The sequence below is a fragment of the Triturus cristatus genome, chromosome 9 (assembly GCF_964204655.1).
Source record: "Triturus cristatus chromosome 9, aTriCri1.1, whole genome shotgun sequence".
NCBI lineage: Eukaryota > Metazoa > Chordata > Amphibia > Caudata > Salamandridae > Triturus > Triturus cristatus.
The window spans coordinates 838,085,691-838,106,567 of record NC_140592.1 but is presented as its reverse complement, the minus strand read 5'-3'; the positions used below and the strand labels follow the sequence as shown (position 1 = coordinate 838,106,567).

General features: G+C 53.0%; 1 protein-coding gene across 1 annotated transcript in view; it reads left to right on the top strand.

Annotated features, from left to right (window-relative positions):
* The window catches only part of TDRD9 (tudor domain containing 9), a 2,714,501-nt gene that overhangs the window by 2,526,580 nt on the left and 167,044 nt on the right, over positions 1-20,877 (top strand). The window lies entirely within an intron of this gene.

Genomic DNA, 20,877 nt, shown 5'->3' with positions numbered 1-20,877 from the left:
GCCGCCGGTAAGTCTTGCAGCTTGCCACCGAGGCCCTGTCCTACTTCAAGAGGGCGCCGGTCCCTCCCGGGACGTGCGGCGTCGTCCGTCGCCACCCTATCCACCGTTTCCTGCAGTTGGGGCGACGAGGGCCCAGGTGAAAGCCTACGCTACAGCTCTGCAGCCTTCCTTGGGCCCTCCTCCTCTTCCTGCGATATCTGTGGATTCCTCGCCGTACACGGGGCCTTCTGCGGACTCGCCGACTGCTTCGCCCCCGGCGCCGACGAGTTCGGTTTCAGGTTTTGGAGGTGTGGTGCCGTCGAGGTGCGGCCCTTCAGGGTTCCCCTCTTCGGCCCATGCCCCACGGGGTTCCCTGCGGTGTCGCAGGAGGTCGCCGAGACTCGTGGCTCGTCCCCCTTGGTTCTCTGGGCTGATGGCTGTCTTCCCGGCGCCTCTCCAAATGCAAAGGCTTTCCTTCCGGGCGCTGGCGGCGCCACAAGTGGAAGCCAGGCCACAGGGGCACTTCCCCCGGCCTTCTTGGTCCTCAGCGTAAGCGGCTGCCTCATCGGAGGTTGAGCCGGCACCTCTTCGTCGCCGTTCATTGGCCGCTTCGGCTCCGACCCCGCCCCTCTCCTCTGCGGTGAGTGGACTCATCGGTGCCTGTGGTAGACTCCCCGGCGCCGCTCCGATGTTGGATCGTCGACTCTTCTCCGGAGGGTTGTCGTCTCCTTGTCTCCTCTTCACCGGAGACTGGGCGCTGCGTTGTGGCCTTTTCTCCGGCGGATTCAAGGGCAGGTTCTACGCCGTCTCCACATCTACAGCCCCCAGACCCGCTCTTCCGCTCCCTGCAGTTGTCTGCCCCGCAGGCTTCTCCGCCCTCTCCAGAGACCCCTCAGGTTCCCCACTCGTCCGTGGGTCTCCCATCCTACAGGGGCTGGTCATTTCTCCCTCCAGCAGGGCGCGGGGACGGGCGTCTTAGCTTGCAGCCTTCGCCCACGGAGGAGTTGCTTTTCCCCCCACGACGTCCTACGGAGGCAAGTGTGGCCTTTGTCCAGGCCATTTCCATGCCCACTGGCATTTTGCAGATGGGCAATCCGGTTGCCCCGCTCCCTTCGGACCACTTATTAGAGATTCTCCACCAGGACTCTGGTGGAGGGGAGCCGCTTCTCCCATTTGAGGCGTCACTCCATAACTCTTCTGGGGGCCTAGGGGTGCCCTGCGACGGGGGATCCGATGCCTCAACCGCTCCTTCACCGCCACTGTCCTGCTCCGCATGATCCAGTTTGCCTTTTTTCCCACCCCTCGGCCCAGGGCCCTGTCCTGCGGGCTGCTTTTACTTCCTTGCCTTCCGTGCTGCTCCCTTTGTCACAAGAGGCTCGGTGGCTGGACTCATGGGTCCGTAACATTTTCGCCTCCATGAGCGCTGCTCTGCGTGCAGTCAACACACTTTGTGTGATGGCCAGGGCTACTTCTGATCTGTAAGAATTTCGCAGAGTCCCTCCTGTCTCGTGCCTCCCAAGAGGGTGCCTGTGCTGATCTGCGGCACCATGTGCGGGATGGTCGGGAGTTAGCTACATTCATTCTCCGTTCGGCCTTGGATATCTCTGATGCCCTCGGCCGCACTGTGGTGAGTTCTGTGGCCCTCCGCCGCCATGCTTGGCTGCGGGATGGTGTCTTTCCAGAGAATGTTCGGGAGCGTCTTGTGGGTTTACCTTTTGATGGAACTCTCTTGTTCACACCCACGCGGACTCTGCTATTCAGAGACTTATTGCGAGGCTCCGTCCCCCTACCCCTCCGTAAGCTCGGCCCTCCGGGGTTTTATGGGTGACGTTGTCCCTCCTTTCTCCTTGGGGCCTTAAGTGTTGGTTGGCCGTTGTGTGCTGTGTGCGGCTTTGAATGCCTTCAGGGTCTTTCAGTTGGCCCACCTCTTCTTTTGGCTGCTGGTTCAGCCCTTCAGATTGTGTGTTTTTTGCTGATAAGTACAGCAGTATAGGTCCTCAGGTTGGACCCTATGTGCCTTTTTTGGCTGATTAGTAAGCCGTCTGTGGTGTTTTCCACAGGTCTTTTCGGTTCTTGGCCTCTGCTGCGGGTTTCCCTAAGAGGTGTTTGGCTGATTGGTAAGCTGTGTGTGGTGTTCCCCCAGGTCTTTTATGTTCTTGACCTCTGCTATGGGTTTCCCTAAGAGGTGTTTTCCTGTTTTTGTTCAGGTACGATTCATACCCTAAGTGGGGTAATTGTTGGCTATTGTATAGCCCTGTCTTAAGCTAGGCGGGCGTGGATACCTTCTCAGGTTCCTCACGTTTTCCTGGCGTCACAGTATACCGCTTGGTGCGGTCTCTCTCTATCCTTCTTCTATGGGGTTCCTTCCCTCTTCGCCTCTGGATCATCGGACGACCCTTGTCATGCTGCTTACAGCGTTGTGTCTTGGTGTTTCCACCTAGTTCTCCGCTGTTTCGGCTGGGGCCTGTCTGTCTTCGTCTTGCGCTTGCACTGTTCTTGAGCTGCTGCTTCATAGTATTTGCCAGCTGTCTGCTGCGGGTGCCTGGTGGTTTTGGTCCCCCTCCATGGGCCTCGCCATGTCAGCGTGTGCTCCTGTCCCTTGTTTGTTGAAGCTTGGTGCGTCTGTGTCTTCTTTCTCATGTCTGCGCTTCTCGACTGTGGAACCGTTCGGCCTTGTTCCCTACTTTGGGATAGACACCCATTCAGCTGTGCTCTTCGCTGTGTGTGTTCTCCTGGGGCAGGCTCTTCCTCCGTTCCTTCTCTTTTCCATTGCTATGAGGGTGGTTACTTTCTTCCTCTGGTACCCACGGGGGGCCTTCTGCCCCTCCGGGTTTTCTGGCGGACGCCCTTTGCTCCTTGGGTAGGCTGGTGGTATCCTTGCCTTCCCTTCTTCTTCTTATTTTGGCTACTTCTGCTTGGTCAGGGCTGGGCCGTCCTTCCTGTCCCCATGACACATCCCCTGTTGGGACCCTGTGTTCTTCCAAGCGGGTGAGGTTCTCTCACAGCCCTCCTCCCCTTTTGGTATGGCTCGGGTATCTATTCAACGTTAAGGAATCTGCGGCTAGTAGTCTCTATCAGATGTACAAGTTTCTTACCTTCGGTAACGATGTATCTGGTAGAGACGATTCTAGCCGCAGATTCCTTCACAACCCGCCTTTCCTCCCCGTTCTGCGAGTACCCCTTAGCTTGTCTTCTGCACTCACCTCCCTCCGGGTGGCTTTGTCTTCTGCGGGTGCTCTCTTTCACTTCCTCCCTGGCAGGATGCTTTGTTCTGTTTACTTGTTCCACTCCTTCCTTTCCGGTAATTGGACGGTAGGTTCCTGTGTACTTCAGCATCCCTACACCCTGGTTTTCGGTGTGGGGCCTGTTCATATTTTTCTTCCTTTCATTACTTGGGGTTTCTGCCTCCTCTGCAGTCCCCTGGGTTGGGGTCTTTTGGCTGTGCCTCAGTCCTTCGCTCTTTACAGGGGATACAACACTTCTTGGTGGTGTTGTTTTGGGTTAATTTGTTGTTACTCATCTGTTCCGGACTTGTTGCCCTTCACTGTTATATATTGTGGTTGCAGAATTTCTGTTGTCTGCCACAGCATTTTTCACATGTTCTCCGTCTCCAGGGAGGATATCGCCTTCGCTTTGCAGGGCTGCTTCTCAGAGCAGTGCTCTGCTCTTTCCCTTCCATGACTTTCAGTAACACAGTGCTTGGCACTGTCCCTCATGGTGCTTTTCCTCACCATTCGCTTCTTCCCTTTCTGTTTCACTGATTGTTTTGCACAATGTTCCCATACTCTCACAGTTTGTTTGTGGCGCGGAAAAGTTCTCCGAAGAAAACTGACGTCAGCGCGCCGGGGTGGGCTGACCTCGCTGACGTCACATCCGCGAACGACGTCAGGGTGGTGTCGCGTGGTACCGCCCCCCAACGCGCAGGGATGCTGTGGCAAACAGTTTCCGGATCCAGTCACACGCCTGGGGATAATTCTACATTAAGGAATCTGCGGCTAGAATCGTCTCTACCAGATACATCGTTACCGAAAGTAAGTAACTTGTACATCTGAAAGAAACACGTTAGTTAGATTCCTCACCTTAGAACACAGGTCTTCAATCTGTGGGGCGCGACCCCCAGGGGGGCCCTGGAGTCCTGGGAAGGGGGTCGCGCATTTCCAGGCCTCACTCCTGCCTGGAATCTAAAACATGTGCTCTTCCTTTTGAAAACAGGGACACTTCATTTCGGCCCTTAAAATGCTTCAGCTGAAGGTAATTGAGTCTCTTGCTCTGTGAGAGGAAGAGGCTGGGAGGAGAGGTGAAACAATCCTTCGTGCCAGGGTGCCTGCTTGCCTGAATGAAATGCAATTGTGCGTTTTGAGTTTATCTGCTAATGCAAATGGTGCTTGGGAGTGATTCTGGCTTTAATTCCTTTGTGATGGCAAATATTTTTGTTTTACTGGTGGTAAGAAGAGAATGTTTTTAATTGCTTAGTACCTCAGAGGAGGTGTTAAAGGGAATGCAAAAAAAAAATGCATTACTTATGTTCTAGTATTACTAAAATGTACACTTTGGAAGCTCCATTATATCCTAAAACTATTTTCACTGTTTGTAGGAGTCTACCTTATAATGTGTGTATTGCAAGAATAAAGTAATGACTTACACAGTGCTTTCTGTCACAGGCTGTGACCTCGTAGCATCAAAAATCCACAAGCCACTATACCCCCCACTGCATCAACCAAATATAATTATGTGGCTCTCTGGTTACACACAGACCTCTGAAGTGCATTAACTAATAGAGGTTTTCTAATGTAGTACAGTGCATTTACCACTGTGTAACAACTTTTTAGAATGTATTTTTCATTTAAGCTACCCATTATTTTATATGTAGCTACTTTATTTGGGGGCTGATTTATGAGAGGCTTGAGACACCAGAGTATCATTTTGTTTAAGCTCCAGCGGCACAATCGTCGCAATCATATCTATGAGGCAACGCAAAATACCCTGTGTGGTTGAGTGGCCTCGTTTATATGGATTAAGACAAAGCAGCACAAGTCGCTGCCTTGCTGTGAGAAGTTGGCCTGATATATGATGTCACTAATTCTAGTGTACACCCTGTATCAGTCCAAACAACCCTTATGGTGATTGGTTGTAAAGTCAACCTTATAGACCAGCTATCCTAGTGGTAGCATGGACAAGAGCAGTCTTAGGCTAAACTCTGAATGGCATGTGAAGCCAGCTGTTATACCATATGTAATTCCTTGAATACCAAATGAAAGGACACCACAACAGATATATATAAAAATAGAATGTATTTATTCTAGTCAAACCCTCAGCACTCTTTATGAGATTCGAGGTAAGTACAACACAGTCTTATTTAAGCATACATTAAGTCACACAGGTAAGTAATACAGTTAGGCCCTAGGGGCCACGCAAAACATATACTAAGTAAGTGGTATAAGAACCACTGTCACAAACACAGGATAGGCCTAGGCCTAGGGAATCGCTGGGGCTACACTACACTACCAAAGGTTAGGAAGTGGGAGGCCCACGGGATTCAGGTGCAGAGTGGAAACACTCACGCGTACTGCGTAAAAGTCGATAGAATTACTAGCAGTTAGAAATTAACAGTTTTAGGACACTTCTGGTATAGCTAGAAAGTCGAGACTCGGAAACTAGACCCTAGGATAGTCAATACCCTTGTGAGCACCGAAGTACTCAAGTTACCTAGCCCACGGGCTGCGGGTGCATAGGTGTGAACTTGCGTCGGGTTTCGTCGTTGACTTCTATGGATGCCTGAAGGAAAGTTGCTGACAGGCAGTCAGTGAAGAGTGTCCGGTGGATCCCAAGGAGGGGATCAAGAAGGAAGGAACCTGCAAGCAGAAGGGACAGAGTCTAGGTCACCAGCCAGGAGCCGGGAAGGAACCAGGAAGGAACCAGGCGATGTCGTGAAGATGCAGGTGAAGAGGTGAAGCTTGTCGCAGCAGCCACGGGTACCAGGAGACGTCGAGGACGACCAGGACCAGGAGGTGAGCTGTCCCACGAAGGCTCTTGCTGTCGCCGGCGTCGAAGTCGAGTCAGGACCCAACAAGCCTTGGCAAGCGGAACCCACGCAGGATGGAGGACTTGCTTCTGGTGCAGACCAGGAAGGTCTGGGGTGCTTCTCTTTCACAGAGGAGCGGGTGCCAGTCTGGAGGAGCCGGACCAGCAAGATGAAAGTAAAGGTTCGTCGTCGCAGAGGCTACTAGCCAACGGGCCAGCAACCGGACAACACGTCGAGCAACACAGGTGCAGAAGGGCCCCACGCAGAACACGTGAAGTGTGGGGAGCTGGTCTTCTTTGCAGATGGTGCTCGGGAGTGGGGCTTCTCAATTCCCCAAGCACAGCCTCGAGGGAGCCTCGGAATTCGCGCTAGTCAGTTACTAGCCACTTTTCCCAAGTCGCCGGTCCCACTTCCCTCGTCGCCTCCACGGGTCTCAGCTTCGCTTGAGATGTGGATCTGGTTCAGAGGTGTCTGGAAGTCTCGGCGCTGGTCAGTCTCTGCAGTCGTCCCTCGTAAGATTCAGTCACAAAGCAAGCAGCGGTCGCTGGATGGTGCCTGGTTGCCCAGGGTGGTCACTCCTTGGCCACAAGGGAGATTTCTTTAGTCTTCTTCCTGAGGTCGTATGTCGAAGGTCCAGAGTTTCTGATCAAGTTGCAGATTCAGGTTAATCTATTTTAGCAGGGCTCAGCTACCTACTGATATACTGGGCTAGTGGGCTGGGCTACCTGCAAGGTCCCTCCTATGGGTGGGACCAGGAAGGGGAGTGGTTACACCCCCTTTCCTTTGTCCAGTTTCGCGCCAGAGCTGGGGCTGGAGTGCCACAGCGCCGGTTTGAACTGGACTATGCATGGGACACCTTGTGTGCCCCAGGCAGTGTCTAGTTTCATTCAACCCTCCCTGCCCCAATACACTAAATCCTGTCTAGGGTGGTGCTCGCACCTCCCAAGGCAGGAAACCTATTGTCCAAGCCTCCCTCGCTGGAAGGACTCCCAGCAGCAGGAGGTCAGACTTGTGTCTGTGGCAGCAGCATCCATTTTGTGATGCTGGGGCTCTGGTTAACTTTAACCGGGTAAGTAGGTTTCAACATGTCTTCTCCCTCTAGAAGGGAGGAATAATATCCTCATTGCCAGAAATGGTATGGGGGTATTATTCCACAGTGTTAGACACCTCACACGACATGTTTTGATAAAGCCAAACCATAGTTACCATAACCGTTTAAGATTATAAGGCACTTTAAGAGTATATGGTAGGCTATATCATAGAACAGCTATAAGGACATGGTTCCGAAAGCTGCAGACAGGCTCAGCTCATGCTAGAGCACCATCTCACATGTTACCAAGCACTCTGCCTCCAGGATTGTTAAGGCCTGCCATAGGAGTGGCTGATAGGTACACATGTGTCTATATATATGGTAGGTATAGGAATACTACACCTAAGCAAGGGGTGATTACACGACCTTGCCCCAGCTGAGTGATCAGCCAGTTGTGTCATAATGGAAGGCCAGGCCAGGGGTGGCATAATACATGCTGCAGCCCCTGGTAGGCCTAGGGTACACCTATGCCCTGGGTACCTAAGGTACACTGTACAGGGGCCAATAAGGTGATCCTATCCAATTGGGTTATGCACCTAAAGTACATAGTATTAGTTTAGAGAGAGAACAGCTGGGCTGTGGGTCTGATTAGCAGGCCCACTGCCACATCTAAGTCGAAAACCAGTGAAGCAAAAGCAAAAAGTGGGGGTGAACATAGAAAGCAGACCCTACTCTCCTACACTTGCCTTAGTCTGTTAAGTTGGAGTTCCATGGGCATTGCGGTGGGGGTTCCCACGCAACACCCATGGATTTTGACACTGCCACAGATTTACAAAACCATATGAACCTGGGACAGTGCCAAAACCTTACGCATCCCCACAGCAGGTGTAATGAGGAGAAATGTTTTCATGTCTCCTTGTATGTTTTCCTCTTTCCATGTGTGCTGCATTCTGCAGCTCACAAAGTAAGAGGAAACCCTCTCAGGGCACCTTCCTGCACAAAAACAATCCTGCCTACATATGCGCTAGGCAGCAATTTGTGCACCAACGCAGTGGAAAAGGACAGGAATGCACTATATTTCATAAATAAGGTGCATTCTTGCTCTTTCACATTGGCATAGGGCAGCGCAGTAAGAAGACTTGAAGCTCTGCCCTAGGACAATTCCTCATAAATGAGGCCCTTTGTTTTTAGCCACACCTTGGACCACACCTCCACGCTCACTGACCTTTGGTTTGATAAACACTGTTTAATATTATTTAACCACTGTAAAAATTATTTGCTTTGGGAATTGGGGGCGTTTATGGTTGTCGATAGTTGTCAATGATGAGTACCAAGTTCTAGAAATGTTTGTCAGGAGGGGGTCCTTGCACCTAAAAAACTTTGACAGGGGGGTCTCGGCATCAAAAAGTTTGAAGACCTCTGCCTTAGAATATCCCCAGGCGTCAGGCTGGATCCGGAAAGTTTTTGTAGCAATACCCCTTGCGCGTCGCTAGGCTCCGCGTCCGTCGTTGGCGTCGTGCGCCGGAATGACGTCGTCGGAGTACTTGGACGCCACCCTCAGGCACTGACGTCAGTTCTTCTTTTTTCCACGCCAGACAGCGCCGATCCGGGAAGAGCTTACCCCTTAGTCAATTTTTGACTAAAAACTTTTTTGACTCTTTTTGGTCTTCTGTCGACTCGACTCTGGTGCGGGTAGGTTGCCTGGGTTTAAAGCCTGTGACTCCTGTCATCGACTGATGTCGGTGACGGACCACCATCGCCGGTGCCTTTACTGCCTGGGGGCCGACCACGACACGGAGTTGTGCCCTGATTGTCAGGCCTTGACCTCGAAGGCTAGGCGGGAGCGGTCCCGTAAGCTTCTCGAGCTTCGGCACTCGGCTCTGCGCCGCTCACGGTCCCGGTCCAGGAGGAGGTCCAAGGACCGGTCGCGGAGCCGCAGCCACCATCATCGCTCGTCGGGCTCGAAATCTTCGGGTAAGTCGAAGCGATCAAAGAAGTCCAAGAGGCGACATCGCTCTTCGGACTCCCCTCGCCGGTCGCGTGACTTGGCCGAGGGTCAGGGTGGTCCCACCCCGCGGCTCCATCGGAGCCGCAGGAGCCGCGTCCCTCCCCATACCCGCCGGTCCCTGGGACAGACGCGACTCGGCGGAGGTCAATGCTTTCCTCTCGGCCATGAGGGGCCTGGCTCAGCCGTCGACGCCTGGCGGCTCGCCTTCGGGCCCCGCGGGCTCGACTGGGCGACCTTGCGTGCCGGCGGATCCGGCGCCGTCGACGACTTCGGTCCTGACGCCGCAGGTCCCCGAGGGATCCAGGCCTGGATCTCTGCCGGCGCCGGTTGACCTCACGACGCCTCCTCTGCCGGCGCCGACACCGGTTCCGCCTCCGGCGCCATCTCCGGACTACGCCGTTCCCCGGTTTAGCCCCGGTCCGGGCCCGGCGCCGCTCGACGCCGCTTCCGACGCCGAAGGATGAGCGTTTCATCTACCGCCCGGCTCCGATCATTCCTCCTGTTTATCAGGAATCTGATGACGGGGGCGACTGGGAGGGGTCTGAGGACCCTATGGCCAGGCGGGGCCAACTTTCACAGGACTGGGCAGACGAATTGGGGGATGCCAGTGGTCTGGACACCTCCCCGGACGCTGGTTTCATCTCTCCTCCGACTGTGGCCTCGGAGGAAGGTGCAGCTTTCTCAGTGGTACTGCGCAAGGCGAGCGAAGCCCTGGGGCTCGAGTTGCCTGCTGTGGCCGTGAGGACTAACATCCTCACAGAGGTGCTTCAACCATCAGCAATCTCCACAGAGCCTCTGCTGCAGTTCAATGAGGCCCTCATAGACGTTCTGCAGGGCACTTGGTCCAAGCCCTCCACAGTTCCTCCTGTGGATCAGAACGTGGCCCGGCGCCACCGCCCTGCTCCGGGCGACCCTAGTTTCCTGTCCCAACACCCCACCCCCGAGAGTCTGGTTATCCAGGCCTCAACTTCCCAATCCTCCTTCCCGTCCGCTCCTCCGGATCGGGAATCCAAGAGGCTGGAACAGTTCGGAAAGAAGCTGTTCTCTTCCTTAAGTTTGGGCCTGCGGTCTTTGAACACCGCTTGCCTCTTGGACCGTTTCTCCCACTCTCTGTGGGATAAGGTGGAGGACGTGCTGCCCCTGTGTCGGAGGAGGCCCGGACACGTCTCTCCCAGGCGCTTGCTGACGGGCGAGATGCAGCACGACATGCCATACGGTGTGGACTAGACACCACGGACTCGCTGGGTAGGGCGATTTCCACCACGGTGGCGCTCCGGCGCCACGCCTGGCTGCGGTCCACGTCTTTCTCGGGGGATGTCCAGAGTACCCTCATGGATATGCCCTTTGATGGCACTCGCCTTTTTGGTGAGAAGGCGGATAGTGCGCTGGTGGCGTTTTAAGGACTCCCGGGCTACGGCCAAGTCCTTGGGTCTCTCGGCCCGCGGCCGCAAACTTCCGCCTTTCGTCCCTTTCGTGGCCAAGGAAGGGGCGCCTCCTCACGTCCGCCTGGTCACTGGCCGCAGAACCAACCTGCACGCGGTCGCGGACGTGGATTCCGCCGTGGCGGTACTGGAGGACAACGTGCCGGTCAGTCCACATCCACCCCGGCAGTATCCGCCTCAAAGCCCTCCTAGTCCGAGCTTTCAGGCCCATTCCACGCCAGTGGGCGGCAGAGTTCGCCATCACCTGCTCCACTGGCGATCCATCACATCGGACAGGTGGGTGCTGCAAATCGTCCAAAGGGGCTACTCCCTCCCCTTCGAGACGACCCCTCCAGCCATGCCACCGCAGTGCCACCGTATGTCGGAGGATCACTTGAATCTTCTGCGGGAGGAAGTTACGGCCCTCTTGGCCAAAGAGGCCGTCAAGCGCGTTCCTGGTCCAGAAGTAGGCCGTGGTTTCTATTCCTACTACTTTCTGGTTCCCAAGAAGGGCAAAGGGGGCCTACGCCCAATCTTGGACCTCAGGAGCGTCAACGCCTTCCTCCGGAAGGAACGGTTTAAGATGCTCACTTTAGCTCAGGTTCTGGCTGCCCTCGACCCTGGAGACTGGATGGTAGCGTTGGACTTGCAGGATGCTTATTTTCACATCCCCGTCCTGCCGGCCCACCAGCCTTACCTGCGGTTCACGGTGGGTCAGGAGCACTTTCAGTTCACCGTGCTCCCCTTCGTCCTCACCAGTGCCCCTCGGGTGTTCACGAAAGTGATGGCGGTGGTCGCAGCTCATCTGCGCAGATCGGGGGTTCCAGTCTTCCCCTATCTCGACGACTGGCTGTTGAAGGCGGGCTCGCCCCAGCAAGTCGTCTCCCACCTCCAGACTACGGCCGACCTCCTGCATTTGCTGGGGTTCTCCATCAATGTGCCGAAGTCACACCTGAGACCCTCCCAGAAGCTCCTCTTCATCGGAGCGATTCTCGATTCGGCGCAGTTCCGGGCCTATCCTCCGGAACAGCGGGTCTGGGATATTCAGGCTCTGATTCCCATCTTTCGGCCTCTATGCTGGGTTTCGGTCAGGTTGGTGCTGCGGCTTCTGGGGCTGATGGCCTCCTGCATCCTGTTGGTGCATCACGCCAGGTGGCGAATGCGGGCTCTGCAGTGGGACCTGAAGTTTCAGTGGGCCCAGCATCGAGGCAACCTCTCCGACCATGTCTTGATCTCGGAGGGCACTGCGAAACAGTTGCAGTGGTGGCTCACGGACCGCGATTGGGTCAGGGGCAAATGCCTCTCCCTACCCCAACCGGAGCACGTAGTAGTGACGGACGCGTCCCTCCTGGGATGGGGGGGTCATATGGGAGAGGCGGAGATCAGAGGGCTCTGGTCTCCGGCGGAGTCTCAACTCCATATCAACTTGTTGGAGCTGAGAACGATCCGGCTTGCACTGAAAGCCTTCCTTTCCTCTGTCCGGGGAAGTGTCGTGCAGGTGTTCACGGACAACACCACCGCCATGTGGTATTGCAACAAACAGGGCGGGGTGGGGTCGTGGACCCTTTGTTAGGAGGCTCTGCGCCTCTGGACATGGCTGGAACACCAGGGCATCATCCTGGTGGTTTAACATCTGGCGGGCTCTCTGAATGCCAGAGCAGACGAACTCAGCCACCGGTGCATGATGGATCACGAATGGCGTCTAAACTCGGACGTGGCGCAAGGTCTCTGTAGGAAGGTGGATATCTGACTATGGTTACCCCCAACTTTTTGCCTAGTGTCTAGCTGGTTTTTCGACTTAGTTGGCCTGAGATCCTGCCAGTCAGGGTCTCAGGCTGTCTGCTCTCTCTTTAAAATGGACTCCATGTACCCTAGGTACATAATCAATTGGTAAGGATCACCTTATTGGACCCTGTACAGTGTACCCTAGGTACCCAGGGCATAGGTGTACCCTAGGCCTCCCAGGGGCTGCAGCATGTATTATGCCACCCCTGGTCTGGCCTTCCAATCAGACACAACTGGCTGATCACTCAGCTGGGGCAAGGTCGTGTAATCACCCCTTGCTTAGATATAGTATGCCTATATCTACCCTTATATATAGACACATGTGTACCTATCAGTCACTCCTATGGCAGGCCTTAACAATCCTGGAGGCAGAGTGCTTGGTAACATGTGAGATGGTGCTCTAGCATGAGCTGAGCCTGTCTGCAGCTTTCGGAACCATGTCCTTATAGCTGTTCTATGATATAGCCTACCATATACTCTTAAAGTGCCTTATAATCTTAAACGGTTATGGTAACTATGGTTTGGCTTTATCAAAACATGTCGTGTAAGGTGTCTAACACTTTGGAATAATACCCCCATACCATTTCTGGTGATGAGGATATTATTCCCCCCTTCTAGAGGGAGAGACATGTTAAAATCCTACTTTGCTGTTTAACTCTAACCAAAGCCTCAGCATCACAAAATGGATGCTGCTGCCACGACACAAGTCTGACCTCCTGCAGCTGGGAGTGATCCCAGCCAGAGAGGCCTGGACAATAGGTTTCCTGCTTGGGGAGGTGCTAGCACCTCCCCAGACAGCCTTTAGTGTATTGGGGCAGGGTGGGCTGAGAGGAATGAGACATGCCTGGGGCACACAAGGTGTTCCTTGCATAGTCCAGTTCAAACCGGCGCTGGGGCACTCCAGCCCCAGCTCTGGCGCGAAACTGGACAAAGGGAAGTGGGTGTAACCACCCCCTCCCAGGTCCCACCCATAAGGCGTGACCTAGCAGGTATCCCAGCCCCCCAGATTAGTATAAGAGTGGGAGTTGGGCCTCAAGACTTTAGATTATCCTGAACCTGCAAACTTGAACAGAAACTCTGGACCTTCGACATTCGACGAAAGAAGAAGACTGAAGAATCTCCCTTGTAGCCAAGGAGTGGCTACCCTGTGCAAACAGGCACCATCAAGAGACTACCCTTTGCTTTGCCCACGTTCCACGAGGAACCGACTGCAGAGCCCGACCAGAGCCTTGACTTCCAGACTTCTCCGACCCTGATCCACAGCAAAGCTGAGATCCGTGGAGGCGACGAGCGACGTGGGACCGGCTACCTGGGAAAAGTGGCTAGTAACTTAAAGCGCAGCTTCTGAGGCACCCTCGAAGTTGTGCACCGGGGATTGAGAAGCCCCAACCCCAAGCACCATCTGCACCGAAGATCAGCCCCCCACACTCCACGAGTCCTGCGTGGGGCCCTTCTGCATTTTCCTGCTTGCCGCGTCTGTCCGGTTGCTTGCCCGCTGGCTAGTGGCCTTTGTGACGACGCACCCTGAAATCTTCTGCGCTGGTTTGGCTCCTCCAGACTGGCTCCCGCTTCTCTGCAAAGAAGAAGCACCCCAGACCTTCCTGGTCTGCACCAGAAGCAAGTCCTCCGTTCTTCGTGGGTTCCGCTTGCCAAGGCTTGGTGAGTCCTAGTCCAACTTCGACGCCGCCGACAGCAAGAGCCTTCGTGGGACAGCTCGCCTCCTGGTCCTGGTCGTCCTCGACGCTTCCTGGTCCTCCTGGCTGCAGCGACAAGCTTCACCTTCACCTGCAATCTTCACGACGTCGCCTGGTTCCTTCCTGGTTCCACGTGGTCACTGGCTAGTGACTTTGACTCTGTCCCTTCTGCTTGCAGGTTTCCTCTCTTCTTGATCCCAGCCTTGGGATCCACCGGACACTCTTCACTGACTGCCTGTCAGCATCTTTCTTCAGGCATCCATAGGAGTCGACGACGAAAACCGACGCATCTTCACCCCTATGCACCCGCAGCCTGTGGGCTAGGTAACTTGGGTACTTCGGTGCTCATCAGGGTAGTGACTATCCTAGTGTCTAGTTTTCAAGTCTCAACTTCCTAGCTACTCCGGAAGTGTCCTAAATCTATCGTTTTCTAAACTGTACTATTGCTAGTGACTTTTACGCATTACGCGTGAGTGTTTCCACTCTGCACACGAATCCCGTGGGCCTCCCACTTCCTAACTAACGCTAGTGTAGTGTAGCCCCAGCGATTCCCTAGGCCTAGGCCTATTCTATTTCTGTGACAGTGGTCCTTATACCACTTACTTAGTATATGGTTTGCGTGGCCCCTAGGGCCTAACTGTATTACTTACCTGTGTGACTTAATGTATGCTTAAATAAGACTGTGTTGTACTTACCTCTAATCTCATAAAGAGTGCTGAGGGTTTGACTAGAATAAATACACTTTATTTTATATATATATCTGTTGTGGTGTCCTTTCATTTGGTATTCAAGGGATTATATATGGTATCACAGCTGGCTTCACATGCCATTCAGAGTTTAGCCTAAGACTGCTCTTGTCCATGCTACCACTAGGATAGCTGGTCTATAAGGTTGACTTTACAACCAATCACCATAAGGGTATTTGGACTGATATAAGGTGTACACTAGAACTAGTGACATCATACATCAGGCCAACTTCTCACATTGGTGAGCAGCGGTTGGGATCTGAGCTTGCTGTTGTAATACCATTGTAATCTTGAGATACTAAATTGAAAGATCACACAGATATTGTCTAGGTACATATAACATAGATTATAATACTTAAGTTCTACTGGACTTAGTAGTTGTAGGTTGAAGGGAGTAACACACCCTGACTACAACTACTAGAGAGGTTTAGTAGAAACAACTAGTGTAGGTAGGTGCACACACCACACCCTCACTAGATCATGTCTCTGAGAGGAGATCAAGTAGATGCTCTCTCAGGAGGATCAGGTCTGCAAAAGACCCCCTCTAGATATGATACCTTAACATTCCAGGAGATGAGACACTTGTGTACCTCCAGAGGAATAAAACAGGGTGCAAACCCTACCCTCCTTCAGTTAAGACAACTCCTAGAGGAGTATGATACTCTTAGGGCATCTCAGGCAGGTACCCTAGGTACAGAGGAGGGTCTACCCACCACAGAGGAGTCAGATGGGACTTCAGATGAAGAGGTAGACAGCCAGGGCCAAGTAGGAAGACTTAGCCAGGCTAACCTAAGCTTACATGGGAGTTTGCATGGGGTCCCCCCATACAGACCCCCAAGTAGGCTTACACAGAGAAGCAGGAGGGACAGATCCCCTTCAAGGGAATCCATCCACTCCCATGTCTCTAACATCTCTAATGCTTCCTCTCACAGGGGAATGACTTCCCCTGAGAGAAAGGAGCATGAAGCCAGAATGAGGGAAGCTAATCTGAGGATTCAGAGGGAAGAACTTGCCCTTGCCAAGGAGAAGCTTGCTCTGGCTAGAGAACAAAAGTTAAGTGGGTTAGAACCCACTGGTGGCAGCAACATTCCTAGAGATAGGGATAGGTCTTATGACCATAGAAACCTAAGCAAGATAGTCCCCCCATATCAGAATGGGGATGACATCCACAAATGGATGACTGCTTTGGAGAGGGCCTGCAAAGTACAGCAGGTTCCCCAGAGTCAGTGGGCAGCTATCTTGTGGCTCTCCTTTTCTGACAAAGGTAGAGACAAGCTCCTCACAGTCAGTGATGAGGATGCAAACAATTACAAAGTCCTGAAGAGTGCTCTGATAGATGGGTTTGGCTTAACCACTGAGCAATATAGGTTGTTGTTCAGAGACACCCAGAAGACACAGACACAGGACTGGTCTGATTTTGTGGATTGTGCCACTAAGGCTTTGGAAGGTTGGTTAAATGGCAGCAAGGTGCAGGACTATACAGGATTGTACAACTTGATTATGAGGGAGCAGATCCTTAGTAATTGTCAGAACCAGCTTCTCCATCAACACCTGGTAGACTCAGATTTGACCTCTCCCCAAGAATTGGGAAAGAGGGCAGATAAATGGGTCAGGACCAGGATTAGGCCTAAAAATCAGGGTGGTGACCAAAAGAAAGATACCACCAAGCCTCAAGAGAAGGGTGGGGATAAAGCAAAAGAGAAATCTTCCTCAGGGCCCCGAAACTCCACACAGGGTGGTGGGTCCCAAGCTCCCTCCTCTACCACAGTTAAAAAGCCTTACTGCCATGAGTGTAAAACTCCTGGGCATTGGAAAACTGACAGCAGTTGCCCAAGGGCTAAAAACAAAACTGTTCCTCCAACTACTCCTGTCACACCACCTATTACTGTCAGCAGTAATCCCCCAGGTGGTGGGAGTGCCCCCAAAAATTTGGTTGGGCTTTCTTGGGGAACACAGGGGGACACTGGCTTAGCCAATTCCCCTACAGCAGCTACTCTTGTCTGTGATGGTAGCATGGGGTTTGCCAACTTCACTGCCTGTCCCAACACTTTGGGTAGGTACAGACAGGAACCCTACATCAATGGTAGAAAAGCTGAGGCCTACAGAGACACTGGAGCTAGCATCACTATGGTGGCCCATAGGCTAGTTCCCTCTGAGCAGCTTTTGCCTGGTTTCTCATACCAGGTAACTAACATTGATGGCAAACAGAACAGTCATCCCATGGCAGAGGTATGTCTCAGCTGGGGAGGGGTCACTGGCCCTAAAAGGGTGGCAGTGTCTCCAACCTTGCCTGTGGACTGCTTACTGGGGAATGACTTAGAACTCTCAGCTTGGGCTGAAGTTGAACAAGACACCCATTCTAAAATGGTAGGCCTTTCACAAAAGGGTAGTGGGGTTGTGCCAGCCACAACCCCTGTCCAAGTAGATTTCCTCCCTGAAAAGGTTGGAAGGGCAGTGGTAGCAACAGCCCAGGCAAAGACAGACTTCCCTGTAGAGATTGGCAGAGCTGTGACAGTCACAGCTCAAACACAAACTGAGTGCCTCCCTGAAAAGGTTGGCAAGGCTGTAATGGTCTCAGCCCATACTCAGACTGACATAGGTGTAGTGAAGCCTGAAACTATGGATCACTCCACACAAACAGAGAGTAGTGGGGAGGAAGAAAAGTCTCCCTCTCCCCAGACATTAGGAAAAGGTCAGCCTCCTCAGGGATCTGACCTCACCCCTTGTGAAGGAACTGCCCCAGAGGTAGCCAGGCCTGGCCTGGCAGAGCCTCTGATGTCAGTGGCCCCTTCCAAGGTGGGACCCAGTGTGGTGCAGGTAGCCTGCCTCTCTCTACCCTGCCTCAGTCAGCCCAGGGCTGCAGAGGTCAGGGAGGCCAGTGGACCCCAAGAGGGCCCCTGTCCACAAGAACCCCCCCCATCAAAAGAATGAGGATTGCCTGGCTAGTAGCCCTAGCCAGGTGATGGGTAAAAACATTCCTGAGGGATCCCCTTTACAGGTAGTTAGGGACCTCCCCCAGAGGGATTCTGTTGGGCACAGGCAAACATGGGACCTTAGGGCCCCAAACTTGACCTGTCCCTCCAGTAAGCCCACAAAAGGGACCCAGCCTCCAGCTTTAGGTAGCCAGAGGCTGACCCTGAGAGCACAGTGCAACTCAGTTAAAGAAAGAAAGGCATCCATGGTGGAGGATGATTGGAGGAAGCTGAGGCCTCACTTTGAGGACACTCACTTCAGTACTCCAGCTCAACACCAGCCTTTTACTTTGCAAAGACACACCCAAGGTAGAGATTCCCTATGGTGGAGACCCTATGATACCTTTAGGATGAGGGATTGCTTAGTGGACCATGAGACAGGGGGTAACCATACCAGTGCTGGTTCTTCCTTATATGGCCACTTAGGCAATAGAGGCTTACCTTGTCAAGGCCAGCCTTATCTCCTTTCGTTTGGGGGGGGGGGGGGTTGTGTAGGAAGGTGGATATCTGACTATGGTTACCCCCAACTTTTTGCCTAGTGTCTAGCTGGTTTTTCGACTTAGTTGGCCTGAGATCCTGCCATTCAGGGTCTCAGGCTGTCTGCTCTCTCTTTAAAATGGACTCCATGTACCCTAGGTACATAATCAATTGATAAGGATCACCTTATTGGACCCTGTACAGTGTACCCTAGGTACCCAGGGCATAGGTGTACCCTAGGCCTCCCAGGGGCTGCAGCATGTATTATGCCACCCCTGGTCTGGCCTTCCAATCAGACACAACTGGCTGATCACTCAGCTGGGGCAAGGTCGTGTAATCACCCCTTGCTTAGATATAGTATGCCTATATCTACCCTTATATATAGACACATGCGTACCTATTAGTCACTCCTATGGCAGGCCTTAACAATCCTGGAGGCAGAGTGCTTGGTAACATGTGAGATGGTGCTCTAGCATGAGCTGAGCCTGTCTGCAGCTTTCGGAACCATGTCCTTATAGCTGTTCTATGATATAGCCTACCATATACTCTTAAAGTGCCTTATAATCTTAAACGGTTATGGTAACTATGGTTTGGCTTTATCAAAACATGTCGTGTAAGGTGTCTAACACTTTGGAATAATACCCCCATACTATTTCTGGTGATGAGGATATTATTCCCCCCTTCTAGAGGGAGAGACATGTTAAAATCCTACTTTGCTGTTTAACTCTAACCAAAGCCTCAGCATCACAAAATGGATGCTGCTGCCACGACACAAGTCTGACCTCCTGCAGCTGGGAGTGATCCCAGCCAGGGAGGCCTGGACAATAGGTTTCCTGGTTGGGGAGGTGCTAGCACCTCCCCAGACAGCCTTTAGTGTATTGGGGCAGGGTGGGCTGAAAGGAATGAGACATGCCTGGGGCACACAAGGTGTTCCTTGCATAGTCCAGTTCAAACCGGCGCTGGGGCACTCCAGCCCCAGCTCTGGCGCGAAACTGGACCAAGGGAAGTGGGTGTAACCACCCCCTCCCAGGTCCCACCCATAAGGCGTGACCTAGCAGGTATCCCAGCCCCCCAGATTAGTATAAGAGTGGGAGTTGGGCCTCAAGACTTTAGATTATCCTGAACCTGCAAACTTGAACAGAAACTCTGGACCTTCGACATTCGACGAAAGAAGAAGACTGAACAATCTCCCTTGTAGCCAAGGAGTGGCTACCCTGTGCAAACAGGCACCATCAAGAGACTACCCTTTGCTTTGCCCACGTTCCACGAGGAACCGACTGCAGAGCCCGACCAGAGCCTTGACTTCCAGACTTCTCCGACCCTGATCCACATCCACAGCAAAGCTGAGATCCGTGGAGGCGACGAGCGACGTGGGACCGGCTACCTGGGAAAAGTGGCTAGTAACTTAAAGCGCAGCTTCTGAGGCACCCTCGAAGTTGTGCACCGGGGATTGAGAAGCCCCAACCCCAAGCACCATCTGCACCGAAGATCAGCCCCCCACACTCCACGAGTCCTGCGTGGGGCCCTTCTGCATTTTCCTGCTTGCCGCGTCTGTCCGGTTGCTTGCCCGCTGGCTAGTGGCCTTTGTGACGACGCACCCTGAAATCTTCTGCGCTGGTTTGGCTCCTCCAGACTGGCTCCCGCTTCTCTGCAAAGAAGAAGCACCCCAGACCTTCCTGGTCTGCACCAGAAGCAAGTCCTCCGTTCTTCGTGGGTTCCGCTTGCCAAGGCTTGGTAAGTCCTAGTCCAACTTCGACGCCGCCGACAGCAAGAGCCTTCGTGGGACAGCTCGCCTCCTGGTCCTGGTCGTCCTCGACGCTTCCTGGTCCTCCTGGCTGCAGCGACAAGCTTCACCTTCACCTGCAATCTTCACGACGTCGCCTGGTTCCTTCCTGGTTCCACGTGGTCACTGGCTAGTGACCTTGACTCTGTCCCTTCTGCTTGCAGGTTTCCTCTCTTCTTGATCCCAGCCTTGGGATCCACCGGACACTCTTCACTGACTGCCTGTCAGCATCTTTCTTCAGGCATCCATAGGAGTCGACGACGAAAACCGACGCATCTTCACCCCTATGCACCCGCAGCCTGTGGGCTAGGTAACTTGGGTACTCCGGTGCTCATCAGGATAGTGACTATCCTAGTGTCTAGTTTTCAAGTCTCAACTTCCTAGCTACTCCGGAAGTGTCCTAAATCTATCGTTTTCTAAACTGTACTATTGCTAGTGACTTTTACGCATTACGCGTGAGTGTTTCCACTCTGCACACGAATCCCGTGGGCCTCCCACTTCCTAACTAACGCTAGTGTAGTGTAGCCCCAGCGATTCCCTAGGCCTAGGCCTATTCTATTTCCGTGACAGTGGTCCTTATACCACTTACTTAGTATATGGTTTGCGTGGCCCCTAGGGCCTAACTGTATTACTTACCTGTGTGACTTAATGTATGCTTAAATAAGACTGTGTTGTACTTACCTCTAATCTCATAAAGAGTGCTGAGGGTTTGACTAGAATAAATACACTTTATTTTATATATATATCTGTTGTGGTGTCCTTTCATTTGGTATTCAAGGGATTATATATGGTATCACAGCTGGCTTCACATGCCATTCAGAGTTTAGCCTAAGACTGCTCTTGTCCATGCTACCACTAGGATAGCTGGTCTATAAGGTTGACTTTACAACCAATCACCATAAGGGTATTTGGACTGATATAAGGTGTACACTAGAACTAGTGACATCATACATCAGGCCA